The sequence below is a fragment of the Silene latifolia genome, chromosome 7, assembly GCF_048544455.1.
Source record: "Silene latifolia isolate original U9 population chromosome 7, ASM4854445v1, whole genome shotgun sequence".
Lineage (NCBI taxonomy): Eukaryota > Viridiplantae > Streptophyta > Magnoliopsida > Caryophyllales > Caryophyllaceae > Silene > Silene latifolia.
The window spans coordinates 121,140,845-121,158,695 of NC_133532.1; the positions used below are offsets into that span (position 1 = coordinate 121,140,845).

At 38.0% G+C, this 17,851-nt stretch overlaps 1 long non-coding RNA gene across 1 annotated transcript; it reads right to left on the reverse strand.

Annotated features, from left to right (window-relative positions):
• Positions 1–473: 473 nt before the first annotated feature.
• LOC141591327 (uncharacterized) lies at positions 474–1,122 on the reverse strand. The gene is made up of 2 exons (XR_012520807.1): positions 1,029–1,122; positions 474–697 (listed from the first exon to the last, which is right to left on the reverse strand). It is a non-coding gene; the product is annotated as an uncharacterized LOC141591327 (long non-coding RNA).
• Between the last annotated feature and the right edge of the window lie 16,729 nt (positions 1,123–17,851).

Sequence of the window (17,851 nt, forward strand, 5' to 3'; positions counted from 1 at the left end):
CGGGGTTGGTTTATTTGATTATTGATGAATCATAATTCCCTTTCACATAAAAGACTCCATTTAGTATTAATTATAGCAGTTGTATAGTTTAATATAATGAGATATTGAGTTTTCATAAATCATAACTTAATGGTTTAGACAAAAATACTTTAAATAATAAATCTCAGGCTTGAATTTTTTCACCCCTGTCAATATGTCTAAAGCAATCGCATCTGATGTATTGAGTATATTTCTTATATAAAAATTATTATTATTAGTTAAGATATCATAAGTAAAATTTAAAATTGTTGCTATACATAAATGTAAAATTTATAATTTATAATCTTCTATACAATATTTTGCTATCAAAGATATAGTAAGTCAATGTGACATCCGTAAAAAAAAATTGTTGCAATTCATACTCCGTATAATTTTGGGATATAAAGAGGTTTAGAAATGTTTTATCATCAATGAAACAAATAAAAGAAATTAAGTTGATGTATAAATTGGCCATTACATTTTTATTATCGGGAAAATTAATAAAAAAAGACGATGAGTAATTTAGTACAAGGGTAAATTACATAAAACACCCACGTACATTGAACTCAGAGTAAAAAAAAAAAACTTAAACAAAAGAAAGGGGAATTATGGCCAATCACTAAAAATACTTCATTTGTGTTTACACTGTGGCTGAAGCATTGTCCTCATCACTTGTCATCTGCATATATTTCAACAAATAGTTACTGCAAGTATTAGACCATAAATTATTTCTAAAAATATTATCACAAATTCTAGTGCAAAGAGTTAATTTAAAAATTATAAAATGATAGAAATGGAAAATGAGATAGTGCTACCAGGACCGGCCCTCTAAGATGATACAATACATAGGGACCATTAAAATAATTGACATACATCAGATATGTGACAAGGTGATACCAAATCTCGATAACACTCAGTGATTAGTTTATTTTGACCAATTTGGCAATTAATACATAATTTTACATAAATATTTGTGTAAAACCGTCTTAAAACATTATTTGTCACGGTACCTGAGAGGGAGGAAAAGTTATGAAAAAAAAGGTTGGCTTCAAGTTGCCGAGTGATGAAGAGGTGGCCATTTGCACAACAAAGATTTCACGTTAGTGAGTATATGATATGTTATAAGAAAATTATATGAGTGCTAGTTTTGCTTGGTAGTATGAGCCTAATAGATGGGACATATTTATATTGGCTACACTTAGGCTAATATAGTAGGTGATTAGCATTAGGATAATATCATGCATTCTGAATGCATGATATTAACCGAGATTCATGAATCGTGAAAAATCAATGAATATTACAATAATAGAATAATATTATACGATTGACCATATATTTCTATTTTACACTAATATATACTAGGTAATCGGTTAAATTACGAATTTATTTATTGTATTCTGTTTTGGTTATAAAATAAAATATAATTGGAAGCATATTGTACATGACCTTTATTTTCTAGGAAGTTTATTACCCATTTTTGCAAGGAGTTGATGAATAGAATGACCTATGTTCTTTTTTTGTGTGCTTGTGTTACTATAAAGGGGATAATTTTTTTTTTTCCAATGAGTAAAATCTTTTTCTATTAATTACGACAAACATTTCCTATTTATCGAATGAAATCCTAAAAATCATCAATAAGTTTACCCTAGTCTGATATATTTGTCCTTTGCATTTTATAACTCCCTCTGTTCCCGTCATTTGTTTACCTATTTTACTTTTGGGTGTCACATTCATAGAATGATATTAATGGGTAACTTGCCCTTCTACATCCATTATTATCCACTTGTCATCCATTAACAACCATCACATGTGGTCCCCTCCCCTTTTCTTGATTTTTATTCCAAAATAAAGGTAAACAAATGACCAGAATAGAAAGGGTATTGTTTTTAATATGTATTTAATTTGACATAGATAATAAAAAGACATCTGGCAGTTTGTATAAAACGATCTACGACATTAAAATTTCATATTTGATTTATAAATACATGTACAATATCTAAATAAGTATTTTATTTCTGAGAGATTTGGGTAAGCGTAGTAGGTTACTAACTCCTAAATCCAATTAGTTTTAGATTAATTTTATTAGAAAATTATAACATATTTTTGTTTACTTGAAATATTATCTATTAACAAATTCGAGTTCCATCTTACATTGTTTTTCTATCCCTTATTTATAATAATTAATGCATAAATTTTCAAAAAACGTTTCAATTTTAATAAAACAATTTCAAATTACTAAATATGTGTGTGTGTGTGTGTGTGTGTGTGTGTGTGTGTGTGTGTGTGTGTGTGTCTGTGTTTGCTTCATTTTTCAAATAATATATGTAATTAGTTGTTTTTATTTCAACGTCAAACTTTTAAGTTTGACCTTAATGTATTACACTAAGGAACAATGGCGTTTTTGATACGGGAATGCAGAGGGTTCATTAGCATCTGCAAAAGGAGTTTAGTCAGGTAGCCTAAACTAACCCGGTTTTGGCCCTTGTTCTAATACAAGGTTTAAGGTCGTCCCAACAACTTAAATCATGAAATCAAAGGCTAATATGGGTATGTTAGAACACATTTGGTTGATGATGTTAAGTTCCTTTATTATTTGATTGTTTGTTTTTAGTTGCAAATGTTTAGTGATTGAAGCAATCAAATGGACTCTCAATGATGGCTTAACATGATCAAGATGAAGCCAACAAGAAGTCAAGACAATGATATTATTCTAAGCCTCAGTCTAAAATTGTAAGAGTAAGTGTAACACTCTCATTTACGTCAAGTGGCTGCAAAACCATGCAACAGTGCACTACACTGTGGTTTCTGATACTACTGTATGGAGAAACGTTTTATGCGAAAAGTTTAAGTGTTAAAATCTTTACAAATTTCATATTCTCAAAACTTGAACATTTGAATTTTCAAAGTTTGAAAACAAATCTGAAATTTTAAGTCACTAATCTACATTGATAAAACCTCTAGATTTGTGCATTTACCTTTTACTTAAAATGGTAAGTTGAACTTGTCAAAGTTTTAAAGTTAGAAAAGTTTTTGGCATTTTGGTAAAGTGTCACACGTTGAGTGTTTTGGGATAAGTTTTCTGATTTCTATTAAAGAATTGAGCCCCAAGCCTAAATCCTAACACTTACCATCATTCAAAGGTTACTAATTTTATATTGGATTTAATTAACCTAAGTTGTACTTCTTAGTGATCAAATCCATTACAAATAATATGTCTTAGCTTCATTTATTTTTCAAGACTTTCCAAAGTATTTATTGTAAAACCTTGCCAATTATTTGTGCATTTAAATTTTTGTTCTTCAAGCATTTGCAGAACGTTTTTCAGATTTTAAAAGTCTTCACTTGTTTTCGAAAAGCTGTAAACCTCCAAGTATCAGTTCGCTGCACTGTAGCATAATGAGTTTGTTCCATTATTCTCGTGTTTAAGTCGTATCGTGATCTCCATGTTCATTAAGTGAACCCTTGAGATTCAAAGATTCTGTAAACCTATGAGATAGAACACATAAACTCTTGAAGCGGAGTAGCTTTAAATTTGAGTGCAATTGGATTAGATTGACGAGTTATTTTCATTGTAAGGGTTTAGTTGTAACAACCCGGATTATAAAACAAAGGAAAAACTTATATAAAATGAATATCAGAGTACGATACTGATAATAGGGTCAAGGTGGCGGAAACACCTGACCAATCCGGTTCGCTACTAAATCCAAAACAACTAATACATTATTCAAAGGGTTCTTAAAACTTAAAGCAAACTCCTATTTATTATTAAGCTCGCTAAACGCGCACATTCCCCAAGCAAGCATCAACCAAACAAAGAACGAACCGAACAACCTGAAAGGGGGTCGACAATCGATCGGGAGTAACTAGATGTTCTCCCAGTCATGTTTACAACAATTGAATATAACTAACAATCATTAACAAATGAAATGCAAAACCAGTAAACATGTGAGATCATCTATACTCATGAAAAACCCAACAAAGCTTACCATGACTTATCAACCTTGAACGAATGCAATCATGCAAACCTAGACCATATGCAACCACTAGACCATGAACACTTACAAGACTAGTATCGACAAACGACCCACCAACGAAAGGCACAAAGCTAGCATTAAAGCATAGCAAACATGGCGACACACAATCCACAACAACAGAAGGCACAAAGCTATCATCAAAGTATAGCCGAATAGAGCGAACGCCGTTAGAGCGTATAACGCATCGCTTAATCGCTAGAGCGTATAACGCATCGCCTCTAGCGATGGAGCGTATAACGCACCGCTCCATCGGTGTGGAGCGTATAACGATCGCCTCCAAGGTACTATGTATAGCGTATAACCACCGCCTATATGTCTAAGACCTGGCGGACTCTCGGAAACCGAACGACACTCGGGGAACAGAGCGTATAACGCACTGCCTCTGCTACCCCCCCGACCATAGACCATACACCAATCCCCGAAGGGTAGCATTTGTTCGTTCCGATAGTATACAAATGATACTACCGTCATCTATTCAAACCAACCAACAAACAAATGCACAAAGATAACCGATCGTACTAACATGCGTGAACAACATCACGACTCAACTCATAGGATAGTGTAATCGACCATCCTACTTATCATATGAACAAGAGTAACCAAAGATATACGCAAATACAATGTCATAACAAGTTGAATACAATACAACATATGAAACAAGTACAAGCAACCAATGTTATAGTAACTTCAACTATAACTTTAACTTTAACCATTCAATGTTATAGTAATCCAAACCACAACATAAACTCTGGATGCGAGGTTATAGCAACCTCTACTATAACTTCAAGAAATATAACTCGAAAGTTATACTACCTCAACCATAACCTTGACACGAAATACAAAGTTATACTAGCATTAACCATAACCTTGAGCCATGATCCCAAGGTTACATTAGTTACTGACTATAACCTTATCTCGTACTCCAATGTTATAGTAGGTCCAGCCATAACTAGAGTAGCTACCCAAAGTTGTATTAACTTAAACTATAACGCTTGAATCATCATCAATGTTATACTAGCTTTAGCTATAACTTTGGAAAGAACTCTTGTCGCTTATCATGCCGCCACTAGGGTTTATTCGTAAACCCTAATTGCGCTCATGACACCCATAATAAACACATAACATCATACGATATATAATTAATGCATAAAAACATATACAAACATGCGAAACATATTTAATCATGATAACAAATAATCAAACATGTACCAATCATGCAAAACAATCATTAAATCATATTAATTACATCAATTGGCATAAACACAATTAAAAGAGAAACACCTAGTTACCTTATTAAGCAAATAATCCTAAAGATCGTCTTCAACGATGTAAACGTCTTCTCCAGGAGCAACTTCCACGCCTTCATTGAATCATCCACGTGCCAAAGATAACGAATCTAATAAATATACTAACTATATATATATAAAAACTATAAAACTATAAAAACTACGCGAAACATAAAAACTTACGAAGAGGATAGATAAATCCAAGAAGTAGGATCGATCTAAGCACGAAAGAACGATGAAGGACGAAGGAGGAAGAGAGACGGCACGAAACCCTAGGTGAGGGTGGCGCGCGGCACGAGGAGGAAGAGAGGAGGAGAGAATTAGGTTTAGGGTTTTGTGAGATTATGAGAAAAGAAGAGCAAGGGTTTGGTTTCCCCTTATATTTATAGAGAAGCTCATGGGTTTATTCTAGGTTTAGGCCCAAAACTCACCCATCTACACTAGGATTCACGTGAGACCCAAGAGAGAAACGGGTCTTCACCGTTTTTCGAGCCCAACGAGCCCAAAAGATTTACAAACGGATATTTTCCCGAAAATAAAATATAAAATATGGGAAAATAAAATTATAGAATTATATTACGGAAATTAGGGGTGTTACAATCCAACCCCCTAAAAAGAAGTTTCGTCCTCGAAACTTGATAAGAGAACTACCTCACTCGAAAAGATGTGGATGCTTCTCTCGCATAGACGCTTCGGTTTCCCAAGTCTCTTGCTCAAACTTCTGACTCCTCCACAGAACCCGAACCAAAGGTACTACCTTATTCCTTAACCTCTTCTCCCCGACGTTCCAAAATGCGAACAGGACGTTCCTCATAAGTCAGGTTAGGTTCAACCTCGATAACATCAGCCTGAAGAACATGAGAAGGATCGCTGCGATAACGACGCAACTGCGACACGTGAAACACATCGTGAACCTTCGACAGATTCGGAGGTAAAGCCAACCTATAGGCTACCTCGCCAACTCTTTCGAGCACCTCATACGGTCCAATGTACTTAGGGCTAAGCTTGCCCTTAAGTCCAAATCTCTTAACACCTTTCATCGGCGAAACCTTAAGAAAAACCTTATCGCCAACCTCAAACTCAATCGGCCTACGCCGCAAGTCTGCATACGTCTTCTGTCGATCCTGGGCTGCCTTAAGCTTCTCGCGGATTAACCTCACTTGCTCAATCGATTCCTGAACCAACTCTGGACCAAGAACGACAGCCTCACTAGAATCGTCCCAACACAAAGGACTACGACACTTCCTTCCATAAAGTGCCTCAAACGGAGCCATATGAATACTAGCTTGATAACTGTTGTTGTACGAGAACTCCACAAGCGGTAAACTCTTCTCCCAACTAACTTGGAACTCCAAAGCACATGCTCGCAACATATCCTCAAGCGTCTGAATCGTACGCTCAGTCTGACCATCAGTTGCAGCATGAAAAGCCGTACTCATCTTAAGCTCACTACCCAAAGACAACTGAAGCTTCTTCCAAAACTGAGAACAAAACCTCGGATCACGGTCGGAGATGATATCTTTAGGAACTCCATGAAGACGAATGATCTCTCGCTGATAAGCATTCGCTAGTTCCTCGAGACTCCAAGTCTCCTTCATTGGAATGAAATGCGCGACCTTAGTCAAACGATCAACCACGACCCAAATCGCATTCATTCCCCTCGGCGACCTCGGCAAACCCATAACGAAGTCCATCGAAATCGAATCCCATTTCCATGTGGGAATCTCCAAAGGTTGCAGTAGACCACCAGGTCTCTGATGTTCGAACTTAACCTTCTGACAAACCAAGCAACGACTCACAAACTCGGCGATCTCTTTCTTCATACCCGGCCACCAAAACTTTAACTTCAGATCCTTATACATCTTATCACCACCAGGATGAACCGAATAGGGAGTACTATGAGCCTCTTTGAGAATCTTACATTTTAAGACCTCACAGCTAGGCACACACCAACGACCATGGAATCGTAGACCATCATCAGGTCCAACGTCGAAGTCTTTGGCACGTCCTTCGCTTATAGCGACTCGAACTCCTTCTAAGTATTCATCCTCTCTTTGCTTAACTCGGATCTCATGCGGATCTCGGGTTCAAGCAACCATCGCACTCAAATCTAAAGTACCAGAAGAACTACCTCAAGGCTCATCTTCCGAACTCTCGACTCAAGTCATCGAGTAACACTAACACGATCTCATACCATGGCACACCTTGCGACTCAAAGCATCGGCAACCACGTTTGCCTTACCCTCATGATACTGCAGCTCAATCTTGTAGTCGTTAAGCGGCTCCAACCAACGTCTCGCCTCATGTTAAGATCCTTCGAGTGAAGATATACTTCAAGCTCTTATGATCCGTATAAAAGTTGCAAGAGACTCCATACAAGTAGTGTCGCCACGCCTTAAGTGCAAACACCACCGCTGCTAACTCAAGATCGTGAGTCGGATAGTTCGTCTCGTGAACTTTCAACTGTCGGGAAGCATAAGCCACAACTTTACCCTTCTGCATCAAGACACAACCCAACCCAAACTTAGACGCATCACGAAGACATCGAACTCAACGCCCTCTTCTCGGTAGAGTCAACACAGAGCGGTAGTCAACCTTTTCTTCAACTCCTGAAAGGCAGCTTCACAACCTCAGTCCAAATGAACTTGGATTCTTTCTTCATTAACTGAGTCATCGGTCTCGCAATCTTAGAGAAGTCATGAACAAACCGACGATAATACCCAGCTAGACCAAGGAAACTCCGAACCTCGTTCACATTCTTTGGACTTTCCCAATCGACCACGGCTCGAATCTTCGACGGATCAACCATAACTCCATCGCCAGATATCACATGACCCAAGAAGGTAACTTCCTTTAACCAAAACTCGCACTTCGAGAACTTAGCATACCACTTTCGCTACGCAGAATCTCCAAGATAACACGAAGGTGATTCTCGTGTTCAGCTTCATCTCTCGAGTAAATCAGTATGTCGTCTATGAACACCACGACACACTTATCCAAATACTCGCTGAAAGTGCGGTTCATCTGATCCATGAAAACAGCAGGTGCATTCGTCAAACCAAACGGCATCACCACGAACTCATAGTGGCCATACCTCGAAAAGCGCCTTAGGAATATCCTCATTCCTAACTGGAATCTGATGGTAACCAGACCTCAGGTCGATCTTCGAGAACACACTAGCACCACGGAGCTGATCAAACAAATCCTCAATCCTCGGCAAAGGATACTTATTCTTGATAGTAACCTTGTTCAGCTCACGGTAGTCAATGCACAACCGCATACTACCATCTTTCTTTTTGACGAACAAAACGGGAGCACCCCACGGCGAAGCACTCGGTCGGATAAAACCCTTATCGATCATCTCCTCAAGTTGCTTCTTAAGTTCTTGTAACTCAGCTGGTGCCATACGATAAGGAGCTTTCGAAATGGGACCAGTTCCAGGTAGCAACTCAATCGAGAACTCCACGTCTCGCTCAGGAGGAATACCAGGTAGATCCTCGGGAAAGACATCGGGAAACTCCCTAACCACGGGGATATCCTCAAGCTTAGGCTCAGCTGAAACACCATGGACACTGCACAGGTAGATCTGATGACCCTTTCTACCCATGTTAACCATCTTCAAAGCAGAAACCCACTTGACCGTAGGTGTAACCCTAACACCTTGGTAAGAAACTCTCGAACCTGTAGGAGTCTTAAGCACGATCTTTTGATCACGACACAGGAACCTAGCGTCATAGCGAGATAACCAATCCATACCCAAAATCACATCAAACTCTCCGAGTTTGAATTGTACGAGATCGGTAGGAAGGATCGCCCCTGCGATACTGACAGGTACGTCCTTGAAGAGAACGGAGCAAGAAACAATCTCACCCGTAGGAAGGGATATAGAGGTATGAACAGATGAAGAAGAAGAGAGTCCAGCACGGACGGAAAAGGATTCGGATACGAAAGACATCGATGCACCCGTATCAAAAAGAACAAAAGCAGATAAAGAGTGAACGAGAAAGGTACCCGTAACCACATCAGGATTAGCATCAGCCTCAGCACGACTCATAACAAACACTCGCCCAGTCTTCGGAGCATCAACCTTTGGCGCTTCCGTCTTTGGTTTCTGAGGACAATCGATTGACTTGTGTCCCGGAGCCTTACAGGTATAACATGTAAGCGGAGTACCGATATGCGATTCGTGCCGGATGGTACGCCTTTCCACACTTGAAGCAAGTCCAATCCTTCTTAGCTTGACCTTGGTCACGTGGAGCATACGGACGAGCCTCATACTTCGCTTTTCTTCGGGAAGAACTGGGAGCAACATAAGGCCTCTTCATGAACTTATTCTTCGCACTCTCCTCAGCCTCGGTAGCAAGGACAGAATCATAGATGCTAAGAGCACGATCATAAGCCTGTTGGAAAGAAGTTGAAGGAATGCCAGACATAGCAGTCCGGACCTTAGGAGCTAGATTCTTCTCGTAGCGACGAGTCCTCGAAACCTCGTCCATAGCTACAGAAGTAACGAAACGTGACAGCTTCACGAACTTGTTGGTGTACTCCTCAACGGTCATGGAACCTTGCTGTAGACGAAGGAACTCCTGCTCCTTCTGCCAGCGCATCTCCTCGGGATAAAACCTCTTCTTGGCGCAGAGAAAAAAACAGCCCAACCATATCCTGGTTGAACTTCCAAACCACTCTAGCAAGAGCCCACCAACAGTTGTCGGCCTCGTCCTTCGGATAATAGGTGGCGATATCCACCTTCGATCCTCGGGACATCCAAAGAGCGAGGAACAACTTCTCGATCTCTCGAATCCATGCCTCCAAAGCAGTAGGATCATTCGCACCATCGTAAGTCGGAGGACGGTGACGAGCAAAGCGATCAAACACGGTCGGTTGCGGATGGTTGTTGTTGTTGTTGTTGTTATTGTTGTTGTTGTTGTTGTTGAGGTGGTTGGTGAAACCTTCGGCCATAGATGCCAAAGCAGCCTCAAGTCTCCTGATGCGGTCAGCATCAGTCTCACCATTAGCGTTACGCACCATCTGCAAAAACGAAGTCTCGTTATAAGTGGTAGAACCTAAGTACCACTCCAAACAACTACTCAAACACTCTACAAACATAAGAAAACCAACGAATCCTATTGGTTTCTACCCCATTTACTCTCACTCATTAACTAGGTCATTTATTTTAGTCATCAACTAAGCAAGAGTTGGGAGCGTGTTCGCTCTGATACCAACTGTAACAACCCGGATTATAAAACAAAGGAAAAACTTATATAAAATGAATATCAGAGTACGATACTGATAATAGGGTCAAGGTGGCGGAAACACCTGACCAATCCGGTTCGCTACTAAATCCAAAACAACTAATACATTATTCAAAGGGTTCTTAAAACTTAAAGCAAACTCCTATTTATTATTAAGCTCGCTTCGCACATTCCCCAAGCAAGCATCAACCAAACAGCAACGAACTGAACAACCTGAAAGGGGGGTCGACAATCAGTCGGGAGTAACTAGATGCTCTCCCAGTCATGTTTACAACAATTGAATATAACTAACAATCATTAACAAATGAAATGCAAAACCAGTAAACATGTGAGATCATCTATACTCATGAAAAACCCAACAAAGCTTACCATGACTTATCAACCTTGAACGAATGCAATCATGCAAACCTAGACCATATGCAACCACTAGACCATGAACACTTACAAGACTAGTATCGACAAACGACCCACCAACGAAAGGCACAAAGCTAGCATTAAAGCATAGCAAACATGGCGACACACAATCCACAAACAAAGAAGGCACAAAGCTATCATCAAAGTATAGCCGAATAGAGCGAACGCCGTTAGAGCGTATAACGCATCGCTTCTAATCGCTAGAGCGTATAACGCATCGCTCTAGCTGATGGAGCGTATAACGCACCGCCTCCATCGGTGTGGAGCGTATAACGATCGCCTCCAAGGTACTATGTATAGCGTATAACCACTGCCTATATGTCTCAGACCTGGCCGGACTCTCGGTAAACCGAACGACACTCGGGAACAGAGCGTATAACGACCGCCTCTGCTACCCCCCCGACCATAGACCATACACCAATCCCCGAAGGGTAGCATTTGTTCGTTCCGATAGTATACAAATGATACTACCGTCATCTATTCAAACCAACCAACAAACAAATGCACAAAGATAACCGATCGTACTAACATGCGTGAACAACATCACGACTCAACTCATAGGATAGTGTAACTGACCATCCTACTTATCATATGAACAAGAGTAACCAAAGATATACGCAAATACAATGTCATAACAAGTTGAATACAATACAACATATGAAACAAGTACAAGCAACCAATGTTATAGTAACTTCAACTATAACTTTAACTTTAACCATTCAATGTTATAGTAATCCAAACCACAACATAAACTCTGGATGCGAGGTTATAGCAACCTCTACTATAACTTCAGTAAATATAACTCAGAAGTTATACTACCTCAACCATAACCTTGACACGAAATACAAAGTTATACTAGCATTAACCATAACCTTGAGCCATGATCCCAAGGTTACATTAGTTACAGCTATAACCTTATCTCGTACTCCAATGTTATAGTAGGTCCAGCCATAACTAGAGTAGCTACCCAAAGTTGTATTAACTTAAACTATAACGCTTGAATCATCATCAATGTTATACTAGCTTTAGCTATAACTTTGGAAAGAACTCTTGGCCGCCTATCATGCCGCCACTAGGGTTTATTCGTAAACCCTAATTGCGCTCATGACACCCATAATAAACACATAACATCATACGATATATAATTAATGCATAAAAACATATACAAACATGCGAAACATATTTAATCATGATAACAAATAATCAAACATGTACCAATCATGCAAAACAATCATTAAATCATATTAATTACATCAATTGGCATAAACACAATTAAAAGAGAAACACCTAGTTACCTTATTAAGCAAATAATCCTAAAGATCGTCTTCAACGATGTAAACGTCTTCTCCAGGAGCAACTTCCACGCCTTCATTGAATCATCCACGTGCCAAAGATAACGAATCTAATAAATATACTAACTATATATATATAAAAACTATAAAACTATAAAAACTACGCGAAACATAAAAACTTACGAAGAGGATAGATAAATCCAAGAAGTAGGATCGATCTAAGCACGAAAGAACGATGAAGGACGAAGGAGGAAGAGAGACGGCACGAAACCCTAGGTGAGGGTGGCGCGCGGCACGAGGAGGAAGAGAGGAGGAGAGAATTAGGTTTAGGGTTTTGTGAGATTATGAGAAAAGAAGAGCAAGGGTTTGGTTTCCCCTTATATTTATAGAGAAGCTCATGGGTTTATTCTAGGTTTAGGCCCAAAACTCACCCATCTACACTAGGATTCACGTGAGACCCAAGAGAGAAACGGGTCTTCACCGTTTTTCGAGCCCAACGAGCCCAAAAGACGACAAACGGATATTTTCCCGAAAATAAAATATAAAATATGGGAAAATAAAATTATAGAATTATATTACGGAAATTAGGGGTGTTACATTAGTTGTTAGAGTAAATTTCTAAACAAGGAATAAAATAACGAATGGACGTAGGCCTCAGAGTAAAGGTTGAACCAATTTTTTAGATGTCGTTTGTTTGTTCATTTACTTTTACGTTCTTTAACTTTGCTATTTCTTGCTTGTATCTAATTAAGTTTTGTGTCACGATCAGTTATACTGTGACATAAAATAGTTGTACCATCTTGTGAACTTACATTCTATTAAGTTGTTCATAAGTTAAGAACAAGTTTTAAAAAGGTACACCTAATTCACACCCTCTCCTCTTAGGCGTTTATCATTCCTAACTCTTCAATTGGTATCAGAGCCTCGTGCTCTTGATATTGGTTAAGTCCAAAGAGTTGATCTCATAATTATGGACGATTCAAAACACACTAAGTATCCCATATTCAAGGGAGAAAACTATGCTTGGTGGAAACATCGCATGGAGCACTATGTCAAGAGTGCGGACTATGAATGTTGGATTATCATTCAAAAGGGTACACTTGCTATTTCGGTGACTAATGCTGATGGCACTAGTACCCCTAAAAGCTAGGACAAATATGTCGAGGCCGATTATAAGAAAGTCGAGAAGAACTCTAAAGCCATGTCCATCCTTCAATATGACATTGGTGAATAAGAGATCAATCGAATATTCGGATGTAACTCGGCTAAGGAAATTTAGGACACCCTAAACCTTGCCTATGAGGGAACGTCTCAAGTTAAAAAAATACCGTATTGATCTTCTCATGAAACAATATGAGATGTTCAACATGAAAAGAGATGAGTCAATTAATGGTTTGTCTTCACGTTTTTCTAGTATTGTCAATGACCTCAACAGTTTAGGCAGAAATTTCCAATCCGAGGACTTAGTTCGTAAAAATCTTCGTAGCCTAACTGAAAAATGGCAACCGAAGATTATGGCTATTGAGAAAGCTAAAGACCTTTCATTGCTCACCCTTGATGAACTTATGGGCTCACTTATGGCTCATGAGTTAACTCTCATGAACCGCTCTAGTGAAAGCTCTAAAGGGAAAAGACTCGCTCTTAATGCTTTCTCAAGTGATGAGGAGAATGAAGATGATGAGTTCACAATGTTCACTAAAAACATTGTTGGCATGATAAATGGTCGAAACTCACAAAGGTATAGCAACAATGCTAACAAACGTCGTTTTCCTAAGAGAAGATCGAATTCTACTGTTGGTTGCTTTAAGTGTGGTGACAAAGGTCATCAGATAAATGAGTGCCCAAAGTGGAACGACATCAAATCCAAAGAAAAGCGTGACTTTGCCAAACGTGATTACAAAAACAAGGTAATGAATGCCATTGGGGGTACGTCTGATTCTGAAGAGGACGATGTCCTTGAGGAAGAATTAGACGTCAAGTTGTGCATCTCGTCCGGTCCCTCTAAGGATAATTGCAAGCCACCAAAGAAAGAAAACATCAAGTGCCTTATGGCTCACTCAGTTGACTCAGATTCAGATTCAGACAATGAGGTAAATAAGCTCAAGAAAAAGGTTTGATCTTTTTCTAAGGATAACGTTTGTCTCCTCCTAGACCAATTCATTGATAAGTGTCATGTCCTAACCAATAAATTAGAAGCTATGCAAACTGAAATTGAGGACATAGCCAAAGAAAATGTTAACTTGAAAGAATGTCTAAATGAGGTTGATCAACCTAGTTCATTGTTGAGTCTTGAAAAAGAAAATAAAAAGCTTCGAAAACAAAATTTGTTTTTAGCCAAGAAGGTTGGAAACTCATGTAACAGAACACTGCACTATTGCAACCGTTTCTAACAAAGAAAATGTGTCGTCACTGACTCAAGAACGTGACCAACTTTTGATTGACTTAGCAACTCGTGAAAGTGAAAAAGATGATCTTGTCAAGATTGCTGAAAAGTTGAATGATGAGTCAATTCATGCCAAAAGTGCTTTAGATCGAGTGCAAAAATCAAACAATGACTGATAGGCTATCGCACACCTATGCAAAGCTAATATTTATACCCTAATAAAACAAATGAATGTAGTACGTAGGGGTCGAACCACAAAAAGACGGGAGTTGTTAATTAATTGTTATGGATTGAACTTTTATCTTGGTAGGTTAACGATTTATTGATTGGTTTGGTTTGATGTAATGATAAAACAATAATAAAGAAAATGTCTAGGAAGGTTGGGTTACACATGCTAATTATGGAAATGCTCATGTCAAGTTAGGAAGTTGATTTTACGATAAATGTTTAGGCTTAGAAACACCCACCTCACGATATCAGTGTCAACCATAGACCGGGTCCTAGAGAAACTCTCGTTTATGACTAGGTCGTCCTACTATACATGCTTAGTCTAATCTGATTCCGTGCCTCTCGACTTATAGAATGAATTAACAAACTTAATCAATGAATAAGGCCAATAACAAAAGATTAAACGTTGTGGTGAAAACATGTGATAGAAACAATTAGACAATATTAACTTATCCTCATTTTGACATTTACATATTACTTAAACATGCATGGCTCCCCTTACTCCTTAGACAAATGAAACTACTCTAAACTAATGACAAGTGAAATGATGAACATAATAAAAATATGAATAGGATTACCTTGCAATGGAAATAGGAATGGAACTTGGAAGAACAACACTTGAAATGTAAATTGTAAATAAACTTGAATGGAAATTATATTGAAATGCTTAAGGTAAAATGTTTGTAACATAAAACTAAAAGTAATTATAATCTAAACTAAACTAAACTAAAGACTAAACTAACCTAAGATTTAGAGAGAATATTATGTGAAAGATGTATATGGAATGGTGTGTCAAAGTGTTTAAGTCTACACCCTTTATATAGGAAATGAGGGGTAAAACTTAGAGTAAATACAAGGGGTCAACCCCAAATATTTTATCTTAATTACTTGATTAATTACCAAAGGAATCCTAAGTGAGCCACTAATTCCATCTTAATTCACTTGGTTAAATGTGATATTAGCATCCAAAGCTTCATTAAGCATCCAAAGTTTCCACCTTAATTGGACTTCAAATCTTGGGCTTGACTTTGCATAAGACCTTATTTTGCATTTCTCATTTTAATCCATGTCTTTATGCATGCAAATCCATGTAATATCTCTTGGTTGGTCCATCATGCTCTTCTATTTAGCCTTGCTTCTAGTGTTTTGCAAAATATGTAGAATTATGCTCCTAAAAGCTCAAATACCTACAAAATATGACAAAACATGCAAATACAACTAGAATGCAATATTAGCTCAATAAACTAAGATTAGTGCAAATTAGCATGTAAAATAGAGCTAAAATATGGGGTTAGAGTGTATATAAAATGGACTTATCAATGACCTTCTTGCTCAAATTGAGACCTTGAAAAAGGCTGAACATACCCATGCAACAAATGCTGCTACTGTGGCATCTAAATCGAGAGAATAAATTGATACTCTCACGAAAATCGTGTATTCTTTAACCAAAGAACGCGACTCTCTTCTAGCTGACCTCACCATATACAAAAGAGATAACAAGCAACTTGAGTAAATTGGCTTGTTGCTTAGTGATGAATTAAGACATGCAAAACAAGCTTTCGACAATGTTGGTCGACTAAATCTTAACCATCTTGCTAAAATTGAAATATTAACCAAAGAGATAGATGAGGCTAAGATGTTCTACTTAAAATGGGATGGAGGTCACAATATTTTGGAGTTTCTTTTAAAACAATCACAAGAATACCGAATTTTTTCAAAGAATGTTGGACTTGGTTTCAAATGCAATAATAACACGCATTGTTGCACTCGAAACCAGGATCCAAGCAAAACTGAATTTCGAAGAAGAAAGTATGCTGGCCTTCCTGAATATATCATTTGTAATTACTGTGGTAAAACTGGTCATGAGTTTAATAGTTGCGAAAAGAGAGTCCATGATTTAGAAAGAAACACTAAAATGGCTAAACAAGTTTGGATTAAGAAAGGAGTCAAGAAAGTTGTTGTCAAAAAGGAACCCAAACTCGTTTGGGTTCCTAAACTAAATGTTTGATTATTATAGGCATTAGTGAGAGGCAGCAACAATTGGTACTTAGACAGTGGATGCTCTCGTCATATGACGGGAGATGAAAGCCAATTCCTCTCGCTAGAGGCCTACGATGGTGGCATGGTGATTTTTGGCGACAACAAAAGAGGTGAAATCATTGGTATTGGAAAGGTTGGTAAGTCAAAATCACTATGAATCAACAAAGTGTTGCTTGTCAAAGGTTTGAAACACAATCTCTTGAGCATTTCACAACTATGTGATCGAGGTAATATTGTTGAATTTCTTACTAGTGAATGTAGAATAATCAATGGAAAAACTAGAGAGCTCATACTTGAAGGTAAACGTGTCAAAGATGTCTACATGACCAACCTATACTCATTGTCGGATCAAACATTATCATGCATGAGTTTTCAAAAGAATGACCCTTGGCTTTGGCATAAACGACTTGGTCATGTTAATGCTAAAACACTTAACACCCTCAAGAGACTTGATCTAGTAGACGACATTCCTAACATCAAATTCGATTTTCAATTACTTTGTGATGATTGTGTCAAAGGTAAACAAGTTAAATGCTCCTTTGAATCCAAAAAGGTCGTTAGCACCTCCTTACCTCTTGAACTCATTCACATTGACTTATGCGGTCCTATGCGCATTACGAGTAGAGGTGGTAGTCGTTACATTTGTGTCATGGTAGATGACTTTACAAGATTTGTTTGGCATCTTTTTCTAAGCTCTAAAGATCAAACATTTGATGAGTTCTTAATTTGGGTCAAAAAGGTTCAAAACAAATTTGGTTATAAACTTATCTCATTGAGATCAGACCATGGAAACGAATTTGAGAACTCGTCATTTGAGGCCTATTGTAATGAGAATGGTGTTAGCCACAATTTCTCGGCCGCAAGAACCCCACAACAAATAAAATGGGGTTGTCGAACAAATGAA